At 38.3% G+C, this 20,732-nt stretch overlaps 1 protein-coding gene across 5 annotated transcripts in view; it reads right to left on the bottom strand.

The window, feature by feature from the left end:
* Positions 1–20,732, bottom strand: part of LINGO2 (leucine rich repeat and Ig domain containing 2) — a 2,394,831-nt gene that overhangs the window by 1,051,207 nt on the left and 1,322,892 nt on the right. For all 5 annotated transcript variants that reach the window (XM_033919804.1, XM_033919821.1, XM_033919813.1 and 2 more), the window contains exon 6: positions 13,917–13,982. The gene's annotated coding sequence lies outside the window, so the exon portion shown is untranslated. The remainder of the gene's footprint in view (positions 1–13,916; positions 13,983–20,732) is intronic.

The following is a 20,732-nucleotide window of genomic DNA, read 5'->3' as shown; positions in this document are numbered from 1 at the left end:
GTAATAAAGATTTTTTTAAAAAAGTATATAGCTCTCGATGGAGATTGCCCCAAGTTTGTCGGTTGGGCTGAGAACTTTTCAGTGGCCTCTTAATGAAGCCTATTGGAATGGAATGGGCTCTGGTGCATTTACCGCAGCAGCATTGCCCCCACGGCTTTGTAAAAGGGGCCCTTATTTATTTACTTATTATACTAGTTTAAAACATCTCTTGTACTAACTAGTATTTTTTAATCTCCTTCTCTCCCCCCATTGATTTTTTTTGTTTTAAATATTTTCCTTAGTATTGTGGATATTTTTGGTTTCAAACTACTGATTGATTTTGCCTGTAACTGATTGTTGCTGTATTTACCTGAGTAAATTAAGAATGTGTCCTGAACTTATTGAAAAATTATATTTAAAAAAGGATGTATGTAGAGTTTGGAATGGATCAATTATATTTATTTAAATAACTTCATTGATGAGGTGATGGTATATTGATTAAATATATTGCTTATGTAGTTTCATTACTCCAATGAATTTCCATGTATTTAGAGAATGTACTTTATTTTGTTACTATATTCAAGTATTTATTTATTTATTATTCAAGTATTTATGAAATATTTTAATATTTATAGATTGATTAATTTTAATTTCATGGGGGGAACAAGGGTAAATTTTAGGGGTTTGCAATACTCATTTTATGTATTTTAAAAGTGTATTACTTTATAGAATAATTTACTTTGGTACCCTGGGACCTAATATTTACTCCCTGGTATATGTTTAAAAATTTCAAGTGTCAGGTCTCATTGCTGTAAGTTTATATAATCTCTTAATAGAGGGGTTTTTTGGTATGATTTTGAGGAATTTAAAGGGTACTCATTGGTCATATTATTAAAATATATTTGTTTGAGTAATTTCATTAAGGAATCTCCACATAGGTAGAGAATGAACTTTATTTTGTTGTAATATTCTATTAATTATTTATCCACTTCTTAGAGAATTTATATATTTATTTCAGTATTCATGAAATTTTTTAGTTTATAGTTGAATAATTGTAATTATATAAGGGGAAGTAATGAATTAGGTTGTCTGGGGGAGGGATATTGCTGCTAGTCTAAATATATGTCTTCAAGCAATCGTATGATAAGGGGGATAGGGAATTGGGGGAAAAGGGGAAGGGTTTAAGGGATTTAGGGCATGTATTGGACAAAGTATGTATTTACATGATGTATTTGGTATACTATTATGGGTTCTCTTCTTTGAAATTTTACAATGAATTTTAAATTGTTTTCTTTAAATATTAATGGCCTCAATCATCCTGTTAAAAGGAAGAAAATGCTTAATTTTTTTTAAAGCAGCAAGGTGCAGATATATGTATGATATAGGATATAGGAAACTCATTTGACTGCAGAAGCGATCAAATCAACCATCCAAACAGGGACAGAAAAACAAGTTACTATTTTAAGGTAAATACCAATTGCAAATCATCTTAGGTCATTTATATTATCAGCTGTCCATGCCAATTAATATATGTAGGACATACCCAGAGAGCCATCAGGACGCGCCTGATCGAACATAGAAGCAGGATAAATACTTTATCAATTACTTCTCCGAAGGTTCCCCATTGTATTCAACAATGCCATTCTTTTGTAGATCTGCAATGGAGCATCATCGAGCAGATCCCTAAGAATTTTGAGGGGGATAGGACTATTTGCCTGCAACGGAGGGAACAATACTGGATTTTTGAGTTACAATCAGTACACCCTTTGGGATTGAATGACTACATTGAGTGGCACTGTGCCATTTAATGCACATTTAATTTCTATTTCAGTTTTTAGTTTTTACCATTATCAGATTTAACATATCTTTTAAATTTCCTGGTTTCTTGCAGGGTTTGACGCTGGACTTGATGACGTCACCTGATCTGCAGTTATGAACAGAGGCGTTCTCCGGGTTCAGTGCCATTTTCTTCCATCTCATCTTGGCAGGCATCTGAGCAAGCTACATTACATTGCAGCATTCAGTGGTTGATTTCCTGAGGAAGGGGTTTTTTACACCTCCGAAACGGAGTTCCGTTGGCTACCTAGAGTTCTGACCCACGGAGAAGCTAAGTACTTTTTCGGACTTTGCACTTGTTTTTCTGTCCCTGCTTAGATGGTTGATTTGGTCGCTTCTGCACCCTCGGATGAGAGGCAGAGACAATCTATACCTTCGGTATTTTCATTTGCACTTTTAGCACAAAGTTTGTTGGTGCACTAGTACACACTGAATTACACTTCGGGTGAGCCCGAGGATGTTCCACAGTTTATGCTCACATGGGCACAATATTGTGACAGCTAGCGCACTAGGGGTTATGTATATACCCCGTGGCGAGCTGTGTGACTGAGGGCTCCCCGTTCACTATTTATTATTATCTTTCTTGTTATTTTGGTTTTGAGTTTTCTGCGGGTATAGTTGTCTCTTCCTCTCACCCGTGTTCTAGGGTCAGGGAAAATTAGTTTTTTCCTTTGTTTTGGCATTTCTTCCCTTTTTGAATTTTTTTAGATTTCACTAATTCAAATCAAGCAGAATTTTAAAAATAAACTCTGCAACAGGTATTTCTGCCACTGGCTGTCTCTAATTTAGTGGTAGCTGGGGACTTCAATGCTGTTAAAGATCCATTGTTGGATAAACAACCCAGTAGGATTTTGAAATCAATGGGATTGGATAATTTAGTTCAATCCTGTGGATTAAAAGATATTTGGCAAATTCTCCATTTTAATGCTCGGGAATTTTCCTTTTGCTCTCAGGTTCATAAATAATTTTTAAGAATAGATTATGTATTTGTATCAGATCAATGAGTTAAACAGGTAACCAAAGCTGGCATAGATTCAATTGTTTTATCTGAAAATGCTGGAGTATGGATTGAATTAAAATTTGAGGAACAAGATTGTAATAGACCTGTATGGAGGTTCAATAATACATTGCTTGCAGATTCTAACTTTATTGAAGTATTTCAATTAAAAATGAATGAATATTTTCAAATCAATGCCTCAGAGGAAATCTCTTTAGAAACATTATAGGATGCTTTCAAAGCTACCATGAGAGTGCAAATTATCTCATATTTGGCACATGTTAGGAAACAACTTACATTGGAATTCTCTAATTTGGAACAAAAGATAAAAGACTTAAGAGTCACAACTGGCCTTGAAATGGGAACAAAATATTTTGCAGGCCTTCTTAAAAGTTAAATGCAAATACAATGAGATTTCCTCTCAAATGGCTAGGAAAGAGTTGTTTTCTCAACAGGCTCTGTATTATGGAAACTCGAATAAAGCGGGAAGAATATTAGCCAATTACCTTAAAGTTAAGAAAAGGAAAGTAAAAATTGAGGCTATCACAGGTGAGAATGTGGAAACTCATTCTCAAATTGGAAATATCTTAAAACAATTTCTGAAATATTATAAAGCTTTATATTCTACTGAGCTTTATTGAAATAAAGAACTTGAGAGTTTAGAGTTCTTGAAGTTAATTAAGGGGCCTAAAATTCCCGAGCATATAAAAGGGACTCTTGATGCGCCTATATCAATGAAAGAACTACAAGCAGCGTTGAAGTCCCTTAAAGTAGGATCCGCTCCAGGTGGTGATGGGTTCACTGTAGAATTTTACAAATCATTTCAAAGTACCCTATTACCTGATTTATTAAATTTATATCAGGCTCAACTGATTAAAGGTTGTATTACTGGTATTATGGCAGAATCTTTAACTATAGTTTTACCGAAGCCAAATAAAGATCCCACTTTGGTTTCAAATTACAGGACTGTTTCTTTGATTAATATAGATGGAAAACTTCTGGCTAAGTTATTGGCTTTACGCTTGGCCAAGGCTCTCCCTTATATTATCGGTATGCACCAAACAGGTTTTGTTGCTCAGAGACATTCATCAAACAACACCAGATTGGCTTTTCACATGTTAAATCTAACAAAAACCATGGAAGATCCAGCTTTCTCTGTATCCTTGGATGCAAACAAGGCCTTTGATTGTGTGGAATGGACCATGTATCTCCTTTGCTTTTTGACATTGTATTGGAACCCTTGTTATTGGCTATTCAGCAGGCAGAGGAGATACAGGGTATTCCTTATAAAGGTCGGGAATACAAGGTCTTTGCTTATGCAGATGACATATTGCTTCATTTGAGGAATCCTGAAACCACCATTCCACATTTACTGGATCTGATTAATAGATTTGGAAAATTCTCTGGTTACAAAATAAACTGGAGCAAATCAGAGGTTCTTCCACTAAATGTATATTGCACAAAAGGATTATTTGATACTTTCACTTTTCTTTGGAAGGAAGAGGGTATAAATATTTAGGTATTTGGATAAAAAGTACACTGGAAGAAACTATGAAAGTAAATGAAAAATCTTTATTGCTGAAGGTCACAGAAATGTGTGAGCATTTGAACCCATTACATCTGTCTTGGTGGAGGAGAGTCCAAACTGTTAAGATGATGATTCTGCCTGTAGTCTGTTACCAAATGAGTATGTTGCCATTTTTTTTCAGGGGTCTTTTTACAAGAAATTAAATAGTATTCTGACAAAATTTATTTGGCTGGGGAAAGCAGCAAGAATCGCCTTGGTATCTCTACAAAAACCAATTGCGGAGGGTGGAGTAAATTTTCCCAACTTTTATAGGTACCATCAAGCCTATATTATGTGTCAGGGTATGTACTGGATCCTCCCTGAGCTCATGGAAAATCTCCCAGATTGGTTATGGTTGGAATGGCAACTCATGTCTCCACTGAAATTAGGTCACATTCTAAGTATCAAGATGCCTAGGCTATATAAAGACAATAGAATTTTAGTTGACACATGGCAAACTTTAAAATTTATCAATAATTTGACACCTATTCCAATCCATAAATCCATGTGTCAGACCCTCTGGCTGAACTCCAAGATTCAAATTGGCAGGTTTAAGGTCTTCTGGAAACACTGGATGAAGGTAGGTATACGTACTTTGGATGATATTATATTTGATGGTAAGCTGCTTGACTTTTCACAATTGCAACATAAATTTGGTCTTAACAAATTACAAAATTTATAGATGGTTGCAGTTGAAGCAGGCCATTCAGGAGGGGTTCCCTGAGTGGAAAAATCTTAAAAATCAATATAGCTTGCCGGTCTTATGTTTTCAGGTGGACTTCCTGAAACACCAGGCCGCTCAGTGGTATAAATTAATATCTGGATTTTTAAATAAGAAACCAAAGACTGGTCTGCGTGACATTTGGAGCATTGAGATAAAGCATCAAATTACTGTGTCTCAATGGCCATGAATTTGGGCTTGGAGGATGAGATGTACAGCATCGGCATCTATGAGACAAACTTGTTTTTTTTTTGTTACATAGAACAGTTTAGACCCCAGTTCATTTACAGAAATTAGATAGCTCTAAGTCTAATAGATGCTGGCACTGTCATCTCGAAGCTGGGACATTAGATCATTTACTATTCTATTGTCCATTGATACTTTGTTTTTGTAAATGCATTTGGGGCAAAGTGAATAATCTACTGGAAAATCCGGTGGCATTATCATATGACACTGGGTTATTTGGTACTTCCATGAGAGCCAAGAGTCAAATCTCTTCTAATAATAATAAAATTTTGTTCATCATGACAGGGGTTGCCATTCAGCAAATAATGAAAAATTGGGATCAGCTGAATTATAATTTTTGGTGAAATTCGTTATTCCTAATCTTTAAAATGGAACGGGTAATAGCCATACAACAGGGGCATTTTTAAAAATTTAGGGTTGTTTGAGAGCCATTAACAAAATATTGTACAGAATGAATATTATTTTTTCCCTTTGTTCATACACGTCCGGGGGGGAGGGAATATTTTATGATTCATTATGCTTAAGTACAATTGTTGGGTATAAGGGGGGAGGGGTATTTGATGTGAGTTAAACTTTGATGGTATATTAAGTGATGTTAAAGTATAAAATGATTGTATCTTATGTTACATTTGTTGAAAGTTTTAAAAATGAATAAAGATTAAAAAAAAAAAGATGGACTTGGGAAAATCAACTGTTTTATTCTTTTTGGAACTTGCCAGGTACTTGTGACCTGAATTAGCCTCTGTTGGAAAATAGATATTAAGCTTGAGAGACCTTTGGTCTGTCTCACTATGGCAACACTTGTGTTCTTATGGTATATAATCAAATCTATTCTTCTTTTTGCAATTGGAAGAAATTCATCAATAGGTGAAACAAAGACTAGGAGATGAACTAATGCAAGTCATATATTTGTGACCAATATACTCGAGTTATAGGACCTACCCTCCAAATGAAAAAAAAATACAAGCACCTTTTTTCACAATTATGCCAAAATATGTCATTGCAGAGGAGGCTCTCTTTTCTTAATCAACATGTTTTACTATCAGGCTGCATCAGGGTAAAGTTACAGGGGTAAAGATCAAGAGGTGACCCAGGAAACTACAGACCGGTGAGTCTGACCTCGGTTCCCGGGAAAATGGCGGAAGCACTGATAAAAGACAACATCGATGAACATTTTGAAAGAAACAAACTTCTGATAACCAGCCAACATGGTTTCTGCAAGGGGAGATCATGCCTAACAAACCTATTGCACTTCTTCGAAGGAATTAACAAATGGATGGACAGAGGAGACCCCCATAGACATCATATATCTAGACTTCCAAAAAGCCTTTGACAAAGTACCCCATGAACACTTACTTCGGAAACTGAAGAACTATGGGGTGGAAGGAGACATTCACAGATGGATCAGAAACTGGTTGGCGGGTAGGAAACAGAGAGTAGGAGTGAAGGGCCACTACTCGGACCCAGCAATTTTGTTCCCAGTCCCCAGGGATTGGAGAGTTGCTATGACCTAGAGAGGCAAAGTTGGAACTGCACTGATTTGAAGTTTTAATGTGTGTGTTGTTTAAACTGCAAGAGCCTGGTGAAGCTCAGGACTGTGTTAATCTAAAGCCCAGGTCTCCTTAACGTGGAGTGGAATTGTTGTGGGGTTTTGGGGTTTTTTTCTCTTTTTCTTGTTTAGAGCAATAAGGAGCTACCCAGGACATGATTATGAACTTGAGACTACTTACCTGGGGCAGAGCTTGAGTTTGCTTGTTGGACTACAAACTAGCTACTATGAACTGTCTGCTTGTTGAGTGAAAGCCAGTAAAATAGTTTGTTTTGGGGGTTTTTTTGTGTGTGTGGATTAAACTTACTGCAATGATCTGAAAGGATTTTTTTTTTTTTTTTTATTATTACACCTGATAACTGTATTGCCGTGTAGGGTCTCCCCCTTTGGAAGCCGCACCAGAGTTGTGCTGCCACCTGTCGGCAGCCCCTTGCAGTCTCCTTTCAAGCCCGAGTGGTGACAACACTAAAGAATGACAGTCTCTAGCATCCAGAATAGATACTGTGATGCACTAATGCCTCATTCCACCAATGCCTAAGAGCCAACCTCATTAGTGATGTCACAATGGCTTAATTGTCCTATACTTGACTCACATAAGAATCAGAGTATGAATGGGCACAGCCACTGACCCTCAAGTCTTGCATGGAAGAATGCTGGTGTAGAAAGACTGAGGTTGAGATGAATACTATGGAATGTCACAGGATTGTTTCCAGCAGTTATCCGTGGGGACGGTGATGAATTTGGTCACTGTGTCATTCTCTAATAACTTCCTTGTGTCTTTTTATAAATAAAGAATACAACCATTAGCGTATACCAATATATAATATGCCACCTTTTAGACATTATTAATGTACATTCCATGCAATCATGCTCCCATGAGCCGTAATATATCCCAAGGGAATATTTACATAACTTTGATGTGAGTTCCAAGATATTTCTCTTTGAACTAAATTCTACTGAAGTTAAGGGAATATATTATGACCAGTCAGGCTTCGGGGAGTCCTGTTGGCTCAGCTAATCAGGGATTCCTTTGCTACAATCAGGCTAAGGTGTGATTCTCTAAATGGTGCTGTTGGCATGGGTGTCAGTTAGAAAATTGGGGGGGTTAGGCCTCTGTCTGTTAGGGCAGACACGATTCTGTTTAGGACGCTAATACAAGATTCTCAGCTACTTCTTGGGTGGCCATCGAGACCGGCGTCTTATACAGAATCAGCCCCTCAGTCTCTCAACTAATAATTTTCTACAGGGATAGGGTTAGTATAATTTATTTAAGGCACAATTGCTAACATTTATTTGAAAGAAGATATTGTGGTTATTCATTTTGACTGCATACATTTTTGTCTCAGTCATCTTCCTTTACAGCAGTGAGTTCCTTGATAGAGCACAATGTCTTTTTGCTACTGAAAATTCATATGTTGCATTTGTGATAAAGATTTAAGTTAAATCCAATGCAGAGCACATGAAGGACATAAGAGCCTCTTGCCATAGACATTCATTTTATTGCAGGCAGGATATTGGTTTTGTTCTCAACCCTCGAAGATTAAATGGGTCACTTCAATGAAATTGTTCATCAATATTTATTCTCCCTGGTAACAAGAATAATCAAATCAAAACCTATTTCCGAGCATCTGGGTCTTGAAATTCTCATGCAGATGGTAAATATATATATATATTAAAGGAGTAGCATCTGTAAATTTTTGGATCACATCCAGCATAAAACAAATTTCTTGCTACATACTTTATGCTGAAAGTGCCCAGATTTCTAATAGAAATTCATTCATTTTTATATTCTCTGAACTAATGCATTAATCCCCCTCCTTTTACTAAATTACAATAGAGGTTTCTACCACAGCCTGGAACACGAACCCCCCTCCCCCTTTTACTAAACTGCGATAGCAGTTATTAGCGCAGGGAGCTACGCTGAATGTTCCGTGTAGCTCCTGACACTCATAGGAACTCTATGAGCGTCGGGAGCAGAATGGAACATTCAGTGCAGCTCCATGCACTAATAACCGCTATTGCAGTCTAGTAAAAGATGGAGTAAATGTTCTGATTCTGGTCCAATGCTCATAGAATTCCTATGAGCGCCGGAGCAGCGTCAGAGCACTTAGTGCCCTGGGCCATGGTAGAAACCTTTACCATGGCTTAGTAAAGGGGCCTAAAGTCTTGAGGCCTGATATTCACTGCAATTTAGCCAGCCATTGACTGGTTAAACTGCTTGGTCGGGGCTATTGAGTGGCACTCAATATTGTGGTTAGCATCAGCATTTGATGCCATGGATCATGACATTCTCCTTGGACGACTTGAAGCTATAGGTATCACCGATCAGGTCTTGGTCTGGTTTCGCTCATATTTTACCAATCGCTCTTCAACAGTTTCATTTAATAATACTATTTCAGAAAACTTCACCACTAATTTTGGAATTCCCCAAGGATCTATTCTTTCACCCCTCTTGTTTAACATCTTTCTTGCTCCCTTGATGACCCTCTGCCAGTCTGTAGGATTCAGTGCATTTGCCTATGCAGATGACATCCAGCTCCTTCATCCTCTTGATCCTGAGAACCCCGCAGAAATTAAATCCATTAAATTCTCCACTGGCTTAATATAAATCATCTGGTGCTTAATGTCAATAAAACTAACATAATGCTTTTTCCTTGGAAAGAAGGAATTAATCTTCTTGCTCCTATTACAATGGTAGGCATCACTCTCCAAATAGTTAATTCCATTAAGATACTGGAACATATTAGCAGCGTAGTCAAATCCACATTCTTCAGACTATGACAAATCCATTCAGTATCAAAATGGTTAGCACCCAAATCTCTTAATATATTAATCCATTCATTGGCCATTTTTAGAATTGACTACTGTAATGCCTTGTTCACCGGAATTTCCCTGAAAGAAATTATTCAAAATGCCTCAATTAAACTCATATGGAAAGCAAAGAAATTTGACCATGTCTCACCACTCCTCAAGAAATCTCATTGGCTCCCGGTGACCCATCGAATAACTTACAAGATTTGCCTACTAAGTCTTAAATCAATACTTTATAAAACTCTTGCCTTTACTGACCGAGTCTTAATACGATATACTCCTGCCCGGTCACTTAGATCTAATGACCAATATCTGCCGGTCGTTCCCTCACTTAAATCCATTAACACTTGGAGGCAATATTTTTTTCAGTCGTCGCTCTGCAACTGTGGAATTTCCTCCCAATATACATAAGGGAAGAACATCTTATTGATAAGTTTAAAAGCAAGTTAAAATGCTTTCTTTTTAAAGATGCTTTTGATTGCTAGTTTTTTTCTAAAAGTCATATCGCTTTTAATTCTGCCTAGATTTTTTTGTTGTTGTTTCCTTCCCTATTGTTTTATCCATAATCATCTCATTTACTATCATATATTGTAGTTCTTCCCCCCACTTCCCTTTCGGGTCCGTTTATGTTTAGTAAGTGATCTATGTTACTGACACTGTCTCCCCATATTTGGTGATGTATTACTTTTTTAGACTTGTTCATCGCTTTGTATTAAGATTAAGTGATTCATCAAATTTTAATAAAACTTGAAACTATATCAAAGCCGGATATATCAGGGAGTCAGCACCCGGCTGCTTAAGTGCTTATATTCAGCCCTCAAGTGACCAAGTTTACCGTATTGTGAGGGAGTCAGAGATTCTCCCTCATGAGTGATGTTATGTTGGTGAGAAATAGAGGGTGCTGGCCAATTAGTGGGTAAACTACAGGATCCAGAAGGCATTGAGCTCTGTAGTTCAGAGTTCAATCCTCATCCAGCAGGTGGCGCTGAACTGCATGAACAGGCTATCCTGCTGAGTCATGGGGTGGAATCCAGGCAGGAAGAGCTTCATATGCCCAGTCTGGGATTCGTTCTGAGAGGTTCCCGTGAGAGGCCTTAGGAAAGGGTCACCTGTGGGAAGGTGAGAGCTTCCACAAAGAGACTTCCCTGAGCAGAGATGGCTCAGAAGCTGTGGGTTAAGGAGAACCCCAGGGGAAGCTATGAAGACTGGGAAAGATTACTTGGAAGAGCTGGCATAGTGAATGGTGTTGTGCTTGGCTGGATGAGAAGCCTGCTGAATATATTGGAAGCTTGGACAGTAAAGGTGCTGGCTAAGGTAAACCAGTTATTATTTGATTGAGGCTGTCTGCTGAAGCGCCTAACTGCTGTGAAAGGAACAGCTAATGTCTGGTGTGGCTGAGATACGCCACGCTGGTTTTGAAATTGCTAAGAGCTGATTAACTGATTAAGCGCTGAATGGGAATTGATACGGTTAACAGTGGACTAAGAGACTGAACTTAAAGTATAGAGTTTTGGTTTCTCTGAGCTTGTGAAAGAACAGACTCAGGTCCTGTACACCAATAAAAGTGTTCATTATACCTTCAAGGGTGTCTAGAAGTGTATATGTGCATGAATACAGAGAGGGTTGTTAGAAAACCTGGCCCGGAGCACTGCAGGTCCTGGCAATGTGATGGGAAAATGATCGCTCGGTTTGTCACACGAATAAATGGGGCCACAGAAAAATGTCCTATTTTTATGTGGTAACCCATGGCCACTTAAGTACTGAATATTGACTTAAGTGGCTATGTGTTAGCTGGCTTTAAAATAACCAGCTATTCAAAGCCAGATTTCACAAGGTCCTGGCTTTGAATATGCGGATGAGCAAAATGCTCACCACCTGATAGCTGACTATTGATCCCTTTGGTTTTCACATGGATTCAATATGTGCGTGAATCATAATGCTGAATAAAATTTACTTTGATACATTAGACATGTGGTCTATAGATTTTCAGAATCCGATTTTAATTGGATTCTGAAAATCTATAGACCACAATGATCTCTGCAGTCACAAGGCACCCAATATTTGCATATCCATTCTCTTAAGAGAAATATACTTTTATAAAATATGAAATTGGGCCTTTTCTATTACAGACTCATGTGAATGGAGTCATTTACCTAAAAATTGTGGATGATTGATATGAAGAGGTTTAAGCCTTATCTCTGTTTTGTATTTTTAGAATGCCAATAATATCTTTAGAAAAGAGAGATTACCCCATTTGGTATGAGATAATGGGCAGGCAAGGTACTTATTTGCTCTATGTTGTGGATATGGAGGTGGCCTGTTAGTTGTTTCAGTGTATTAATTGGTTTAATGAAGTCTAACAGTTATTATTTTCTTATGTATGTGCTACTGTGAGCCACTGTGAAATGCTGATATGGAGGGCTAGAGAGTTTAAAATAATAATAATCATAGTAACAAGCTGTACAAACTAATGATATGAAAGCAAATGTTCAACATATTTTGACTAATAGTAAATTTTGACTATGTAATGAAAAAGATGAAACCACTGACCATTTGTTTAGTGGAAGTAGTAAAACTTCTCATACTGACTAAAGCCATCATCATCATCATAATAATAAAATAATAATCATAGCAGAATAGTCAAAAAGATCCACTGGAGCTTTTGCAAAAAGTGTTATTTCAGAGTCAACAAATATTGGTGTAATCACTATAACAGTATTCTTCAATGCAAGTCCACACAACAATGGTAGACTTTGGGGACCTCTTGGACAGCTCATGCACTCCTTAAGTTTTTTTATTTTTTTTGTCACTGGATAAAGGCTACAGACTTTACATAAAACAACACTGACATTTCCCTCTTTCCCCTCCTCATGGTCTGACATTGCTCGTTCTAACTGGCCCTCCCTTTCTGAGTCCAGCATCTTATGAACTTGATTTTATTCACATCAACAATTCAGGCAGGCTGTCTCTGACCAACCCCAGGGGCCTTCCCTCTGCAGCAACATCCTTGCAGCAGGGGAGGGACATACAGAAAGAAGGCCCCTGCCTGAATCACCGCCAGGAAAAAGATAAAGTTTGTAAGACCATTATTTATTTATTTAAATAATTTTTATACCGCTGATAATCTAAGCAGGTTCCAAAATAGCATATATAAAAACATAAAATATAACAAACTGTTACACAAAGACCCAGTAAGATCATCATAAATATATCTTTTAACATAACAGTAATATACTCAGAATACTTTTAGGGCTCCTTTTACTAAGGTGTGCTAGTGGTTTTAGCGTGCACTTAGTGCACGCTACATGCTAACGCTTCCATAGAGCTTGCGTTAGTATTTTTCGTTTAGCACGCAGTTTGCGCATGCTAATCTTAAGTGTGCACTAAAAACACTAGCGCACTTAGTAAAAGGAACCCTTAGAATCTACTCAACTGCAATAAAAACGAAAATAGCACAATTTCAAAAAGGACAGTTCACATACTATATCATAAGTAGGCATCCATAAATTGCTTAGTTTTAAGCAATTTTTTTAAAGGTAGATTATTCCACAGAGAAGGTAGACAGGGAAAGATGCTGGACCCGGGATTAGAGGGTTGAAAAAGATCATACCAGACTGGGCAGAAGTAGGAAGGGGTGGGGCGGGGGATTGAGGAAAGGGAAGACACCAGACTCACAGAGGAAGAGCCAGCATGAACAGTGCTGGGCCATGGGGGTTGTTTATTGTGGGATGCTGAAGAAGGAAAGAGAGGGGAGAACCTGGACATGGAGGAGGGGGAATGAGACGCAGCAAAGAGATGCTGAATGGGGAGAGAGCATAGCAACAGTGACATGGAGGGGCACTATTGGACAAGGGGGTGGAGGCAGACAGGATACAGAGGAGTGATGCTGGATACATGGGAAGAGAGAAGGACATAGTTTGGATGGAGCAGGGTGAAGTTATGATATGCCCATATATTTTATTTTATAACATTCATGAGTAGATCTATAGAAAACACACACATTTAAACCTGCTTCACTGCTAATGTAGTGCAAATTTGTGCACACTAATCCAGAAAGGCACATAGGTGCTTATGTTGCTGCTATAAAATATTCTTCAAAAAACACATCCCCCAAAAATTGCAGACATACCCGTTTCATTTTAAAAGTTCCTCCCATACATTATAAAGAATTAATGACTGAAATACAATTGCCTGGATGAAGTTAACATACCTGTGAACAACTTTCTGCTTATCATACTGCTTCCCTTTCTCCTCTTATTCCATCAGTGCTTGATACCTGTTTTCAATCACAAGAACACAGAAAAGTGAATCTAAACCAAGTATGATAGAAATATAGAAACGTAATGGCAGACAACAGCCAAATGGTCCATCCAGTCTGCCCATTTGCAGCATCCAGTATCTCCTCCTCTCCCTAAGAGATCCCTTGTGCCTGTCCCATGCTTTCTTGAATTGAGGAACAGTCTGTCTCCATCACCTCTACCTGGAGAATACTCCATGCAAGTATTTCCTTAGATTACCCCTGATCTGAAAAATCTCTAATCGGGGGAGGGGGGGGGGGGGGGGGGAGGGAGAGGGCTAATACAGTGCAAATATGTATAAAGGGCACTTCTACTAAAATGTCATAAAATTTGCAGGTCTCATGGCTTAATGAGGAGTGTGTAGCGCTGTGGTTGAAGCTACAGCCTCAGCACTCTGGGGTTGTGGGTTCAAACTCTGCACTGCTTCTTGTGACCCGGGGCAAATCACTCAGTCCTCCATAGCCCCAGGTACATTAGATAGATTATGAGTCCACCGGGACAGATAGGGAAAAATGCTTGAGTACCTTTATTGTAAAACTGCTTAGATAACCTTGATAGGCAGTATATAAAAATCTAATAAACTTGAACTTAATAAGGGATTTTTCACGAGCAGTTATTGGGGGCATATCCACTATTTTTATTGCAACTGTGCTTCAACATTCATTTTACAACACAATACCTGCTCCCAGTTAGCATGGAAGCACTTAGAACTAGATTCAATAAACTGTGCCCAAATTTGAGCACAAAAAATGTTTGTTGAGTGCTATTCTATAAATAGTGTTCCATTAAGACAGGGGTAGGCAATTCCAGTCCTCGAGAACCAGAGCCAGGTCAGGTTTTCAGGATATCCACAATAAATATGCATGACATAGATTTGCATCTCAAGGAGGCAGTGCATGCAAATCCATCTCATACATATTCATTGTGGATATCCTGAAAACCTGACCTGGCTATGGCTCTCGAAGACCGGAATTGCCTACCCCTGCATTAAGACATAGAATAATGAAGAGCACTGGAGTGCTTACCCAGCTTTTGGTGTAAGGATTTACATCAACTGAAACCTGGTATAAAACCTCACATATAAATTAGGTGCAGATCTCCCGAATGCCATAATACTGTGTACCTCTTCATTGAATTCCCCTCACATGCTCATGCCCTTCCCATGACTAATGTCCCCTTTTTAGTTTTATGCTAAAAGATTTGCACCTACACCTTTATAAAATAGCACGTAGAAAAAAATGCACATATAAATTCAAATGATTGATTATTAGTAACATAGTTAATGACGACAAATAAAAAGACCTGTGTGATCCATCCAGTCTGGTCAGCAGTCTCACACTTATCATCTAGTAATTATTCATTTTACTTGCTAAGTTCCTTTATAACAGTGGTTCCCAACCTTGTCCTGGAGGACCACCAGGCCAGTCGGGTTTTCAGGATAGCCCTAATGAATATGCATGGAGCAGATTTGCATGTCTGGCACCTCCATTATATGCAGATCTCTCTCATGCATATTCATTAGGGCTATCCTGAAAACCCGACTGGCCTGGTGGTCCTCCAGGAGAGGGCTGGAACCCACTGCTCTATAAGATGTTTTCCCTTCTTCCCCTCCTCTCCCATGATAAGCAAGATTTGTACGCGGATGATATGAATATGAATCAGAATCTTAGGAGTCTGTCATAGGGAAAAACACCCTTCAGGGATTCAAGAGAAAGTTAGATAAGTTCCTGCTGAACCAGAACGTATGCAGGTAGGACTAGTCTCGGTTAGGGCGCTGGTCTTTGACCAAAGGGCTGCCGCGTGTGCAGACTGCTGGGCACGATGGACCCCGTGTCTGACCCATCAGGGGCAATTCTTATGTTCTTTATAGACCCCAAATTATCTTTAGAGCCTCATATTATGGTATCGATAAAAGAAAATTTTCCTTTTGTGCAAGCTAAGGCGCATAAAAAAAATCTAAACTGCATTTCATTTTCAATTCCAGTGCAAGCATTATTTTTATCATGAATGGATTACTGTAATTTAATCTAACTAGATTGTCCAAAATTGGCACTGAAAAAGTTGCAAATGTTGCAGAATTCAGCCATACGCCTTATTTTCTCATTTGAAAAGGAGATAGAATAAGACCATTTCTAATCAAATTACATTGATTGCAAATTGAGGCAAGGATGTCATTTAAAATTTTATTGTATGCTGTTCAAAATTCTTTAAGGAGAAACCCCCATCATTGTATGTTCAGTTTCTATCAGCAGAATAATTTTGTAGGTTATGAGGTAGATCACCATTTATTTTCCCAACCCTTGGTAGATTGTTCAGTTCTATCTTTGTCTTTCAGGCTGCAACTTTTTGGAAAACTCTCCCATTCCAATTAATGTCAATAATAACATACTGTAAGTCCAAACACAGAAGTCATGAGGAAGAGATGTAGACAACCGAGAAATAATCTTTATTAGGTCTGGAATTAATCTGGACTCGACGTGACCCATGTTTTGAACCACAGTGCCTTTCTCAAGAGTCAGCTGCTTGTCAGTTAGGATTAATGATGTGTAATAGAAGGAACAACAATCTTGCAAGCAATGTAGCATTAAAACACCTCAGAACATTGTGGAAAATGTCCCAGACCGCAGTGTCTGGCCTCCAGCATTTAATAAATAAGAACATAAGAGTTGCAGAGATGGAAAACATATATCATTCAACAGAATGTTCTGCCTTCTCCAACATATCTATGAATGTAGAATCTCATTAGCATACTTTTGAAATACTTAGGCCTAGATTCACTAAACTCACCAAGCAGCATTGTTGTTGGGCAATTTGTGGCCGAGTTCTGCTGGGCGACTGATTCACTAAAGAGTCCTCATGCAAATTATCTGATTGGATGCAAGCCCCATGGATTGCTCCAGAATAATCGCAACACATGCACAGACCATCCTGGTTGGCTGTAGATGCGATCTACACATGCGCTTGCTCTCCACACATGCGCTTGCTCTCCACACAAGCGAGTCAAAACAAAGGGGAAGGAGTGGCATTGGTACAGACAGCAACTTCCGAAAGGAATCATTTAAATTTGTGCAGGCAGATTGAAACAGAACATACTTTTCTGCCAGACTATGGAACAGAATACGCTTTAAACCCATGAGTTAAAATCACGGGCTCACATTGTGCCTTTTTGCACAATTTATAAAAAAAAGGGGGAGTATGCATATGTATAGTTTTTAATTTTTTTATGTTGATGGTTGTTTTCAGAGCAGGGAGATTTCAGGGATTTCAGGGCAGCAGAGAGCAGGAGATTCAGCAAGGACAGTAGCGACTGGTCCTCAGCAGTCACTTCATTTAGGATCGGCAAACCCAATTGGTGTTCCTTCTTCTGTTTAGTGAATCGATGGCTTCCTACTTATGCATGGCATTTCCCCTCATTTGCAAGTTCAGATCGGATCGGAGATTAATCGCACAGTTGTTTAGTGAATCGGGTCGGGGAACAATAGGGTCGGGAAACGATCACAAAACCATCGGTACACGATCAGTAAGTTTTGTGAATCTAGCCCTTAATTAGAGTCAATGGCCATAATACTAGGGAAATTCAAGAATCATACATTCAAGTGTTTGTCTTTGTTCTCTAGAACTTCCAGCTTCAGCTTTCAGTGTAACAGACATGTCCTTTATCAAGCCAGTATTAATAACCTTAGCCTCAGCAATTCAGCTTTCCAAGGCTCTAGTTTGGTCCTCGTTTCCACAAAAACACAAGTCCTACTCCAAAAATCAGACACTTTACCTACAATACTGGTCCAGGAAGGAGAAAGGAAATCTGCTTCTTCCCCTTTTTCTTCACCATTTTATGACAATTTCAACAAGGATAAAACAGAAAATAAAGTAACCTAGAAGTGAAGTTTCCCCAAGCCAGCTTACAGGTAACAACTCATACCATCATATCTGTTTATTATTTTTAAAAAAGTGTATATACCACCAATTTTGAAGTTCCGGTTGGTTTTCAAGAAAACACAGACAATCCCAGTAGAAACTACAAACACATCTAAAAGACACCCACCAACTTATATTGCAAACGTCCAGGTATAAACTAAAGTACTTCAAAAAGGGGGAAAAAAGATTTCTAAACAGTCATAGCACATAAAAGAATGAGATTTCTGGCAAGTGAAGAGCAGCTAAGAGATCTGATAGCAAGGCTTGGAATGTTCTTTCCTCTGATCTAAAAAGCCTGAAGAACTACAGGGTTATATTGATTCTTCTCCAGAAAGAAAATGAAGTCTCTGTGATTTATATGTGCCAAAGAAGGAGGGAAATGGATATTGTGAGTGTGAGGCAGTGAGTTTTATGTACTATTTTCCTGTCTAACAGACTATCTGTTGAGTTTTTAAAAAAATTTCCACTGTTATTATAATCACGGTCAGTACATCAAAGTGTATTGGAGAGATACTATGAGCTGGTTCATGCAAAGTTTGAGGGTTTCAAGTTTGCAGATAGAATTGTTATGGCGAAGTCAGATAACGGGGCTATTTTCAAAAAAAGATAGACATTCAAAAGATGGCATAATCTGGCACTTGGACATCTTACTAGTCAAAATGTCCAAGTGGGCATTTTCAAAACTAACTTTTTAGACATTGTTCTGGTTGTTTTGTCTCCAGTGTGTCTTCATCTTAAGGGAGCATGTTAGAGGCATGTTTTGGGAGAGATTAGGGTGGGCTTAGCACTTGGCCATTTTACAGCGCTAAACATATCCAAGGCACAATTTGGACGTTTTGGGTTAGATCTGTTTTAAAAACAAATAGGTCCAAAAAGGTACTCAAACTGACCAGATGACCACTGGAGGGATGAAAATATGGCCACCACACACTCCCCCAGTGGGCAGTGACCCCTTCCCACTCCCCAAAGATCCGCATGAAACAGTGCATTATCTGTCTCTATGGCAGCAGCAGATACTATGGCTAGTCCAAGGAGAGCTCCAAGCAGGTCTCTGGAGTAGCCTGGTGGGCAGTGCAGTGGCTTGCAGAGAAGGGGACCCAGTAAAACATGTCTCCCTAACTAGTACAACTATGGTGGAAAGTTTGAGCCCACCAAAATCCACTAAAACCCCACTGTACTGCCATATAGGTGACACCTGCAGGTAGAAGGGCTATTGGGATGGTAGACAGGTAGGTACAATAGGTTTGGGTGGAGTTTTAGGGGCTCACCATTTAATGTATGTACCTGGCATCTTTAATTTAAAGTTCACAGCAGTGCCCCACTGCTTTGCTGGCATATCTGTGTAGCCAGTCCATTAAAAATGCTGTCTCCCTCCTATATGCAAATGGCTTGTTTTGGATATATTTTTTTTATACTTTATTTAGTTTTTAATGCCAACAAAAAATGCAATACAATTTACATACAAACAATAATAATCAAATAAGCACTCATAAACAATCAGAATATATACAAAAATAAAACTCCCTCCCCATCCAACATTACCATCAGGAATAATACCAAAACAAAAGATATAACCCCCCCCCCCCTGGGTGTGTGGGTGTAAAACAACAGAAAATAAAGATAAAGGGCAACTATAACAAATCTAGAAAAGACGTCAATGGACCCCAAACCAATTTGAATATCTTATTATGCCCCAGCAAGTCAGCATTCATTTTCTCATACTTATAAGTTAAGCATAAGCTCGCCCACCAGAAAGGAAAACTAAGATGCTCCCAATTCTTCCAATTGCAAGTAATCATTTGCATGGCTATCCCGGTCATAATTAGGAAAAGCCGGCATTTATAGCGTTCCATGGGGGGCTTAATATACAATAATGTTCCACATATGACTACCTCATACATCAATGGAATTGATGCCTCCAGTATGATATTAATCTGTTCCCATATTGACTTCCAAAAGTTAAGGTTCAAAGGACAATAGAACAGCAGATGATCCAGTGTCCCTACATCAAGATGACAGTGCCAGCATTTATTAGATTTAGAACAGTCTAATTTTTTGTAAACGAACAGGGGTCCGGAAACTTCTATGTAACAAAAAAAAACATGTTTGTCTCATAGATGCTGATGCTGTATATCTCATCCTCCAAGTCCAAATTTGTGGCCATTGAGATGCAGAAATATGCTGCTTTATCTCAATGTTCCAAATGTCTCTAAGACAAGTTTTTGTCTTTTTATTCAATAATTCAGATATTGATTTATACCACTGGGTTGCCTGATGACCTAGCAAATTTGTCTGGAAGCATAGAACCTGCAAGCTATAATAATGTTTTTAATTTCGCCATTCAGGGAACCCCTTCTGAATGGCTTGCTTCAACTACTACCACTTATAAATTTGAGACTTTGAAATACCAAAAGATTGTTGCAGTCGTGTAAAATCAAGCATTTCCCCATTTGATATAACATCATCTAGTGTACGTATGCCTAACTGCATCCAGTGCTTCCAGGCGATCTTAGACTTGCCAATTTGAATCTTGGAGTTTAGCCATAAGGATTGACACATGGATTTCTCTACTGGAATTTCTGTTAAAATGTTAATAAATTTCAAGATTTTCCATGTGTCAAATATAGTCCTATTGTTCTGGATATTTTTAATTTGGATTTTTTTTTTCAATAATAGCAATAAAATAGATGTCTAGTTGGATAAAACGTGCTTCTGGGTCATTTTCAGAAAAAAAAAAGTATGAAAATGGGCATTTTTTCCACCCAATTTTTTGATGTTTTTCTCAAAACATCCAAAATCAGACTTATACTTCC

This window comes from Geotrypetes seraphini, chromosome 1 (assembly GCF_902459505.1).
Source record: "Geotrypetes seraphini chromosome 1, aGeoSer1.1, whole genome shotgun sequence".
Lineage (NCBI taxonomy): Eukaryota > Metazoa > Chordata > Amphibia > Gymnophiona > Dermophiidae > Geotrypetes > Geotrypetes seraphini.
Note: the sequence above shows the minus strand (reverse complement) of the source record. Positions and strands in the feature narration are given on the sequence as shown.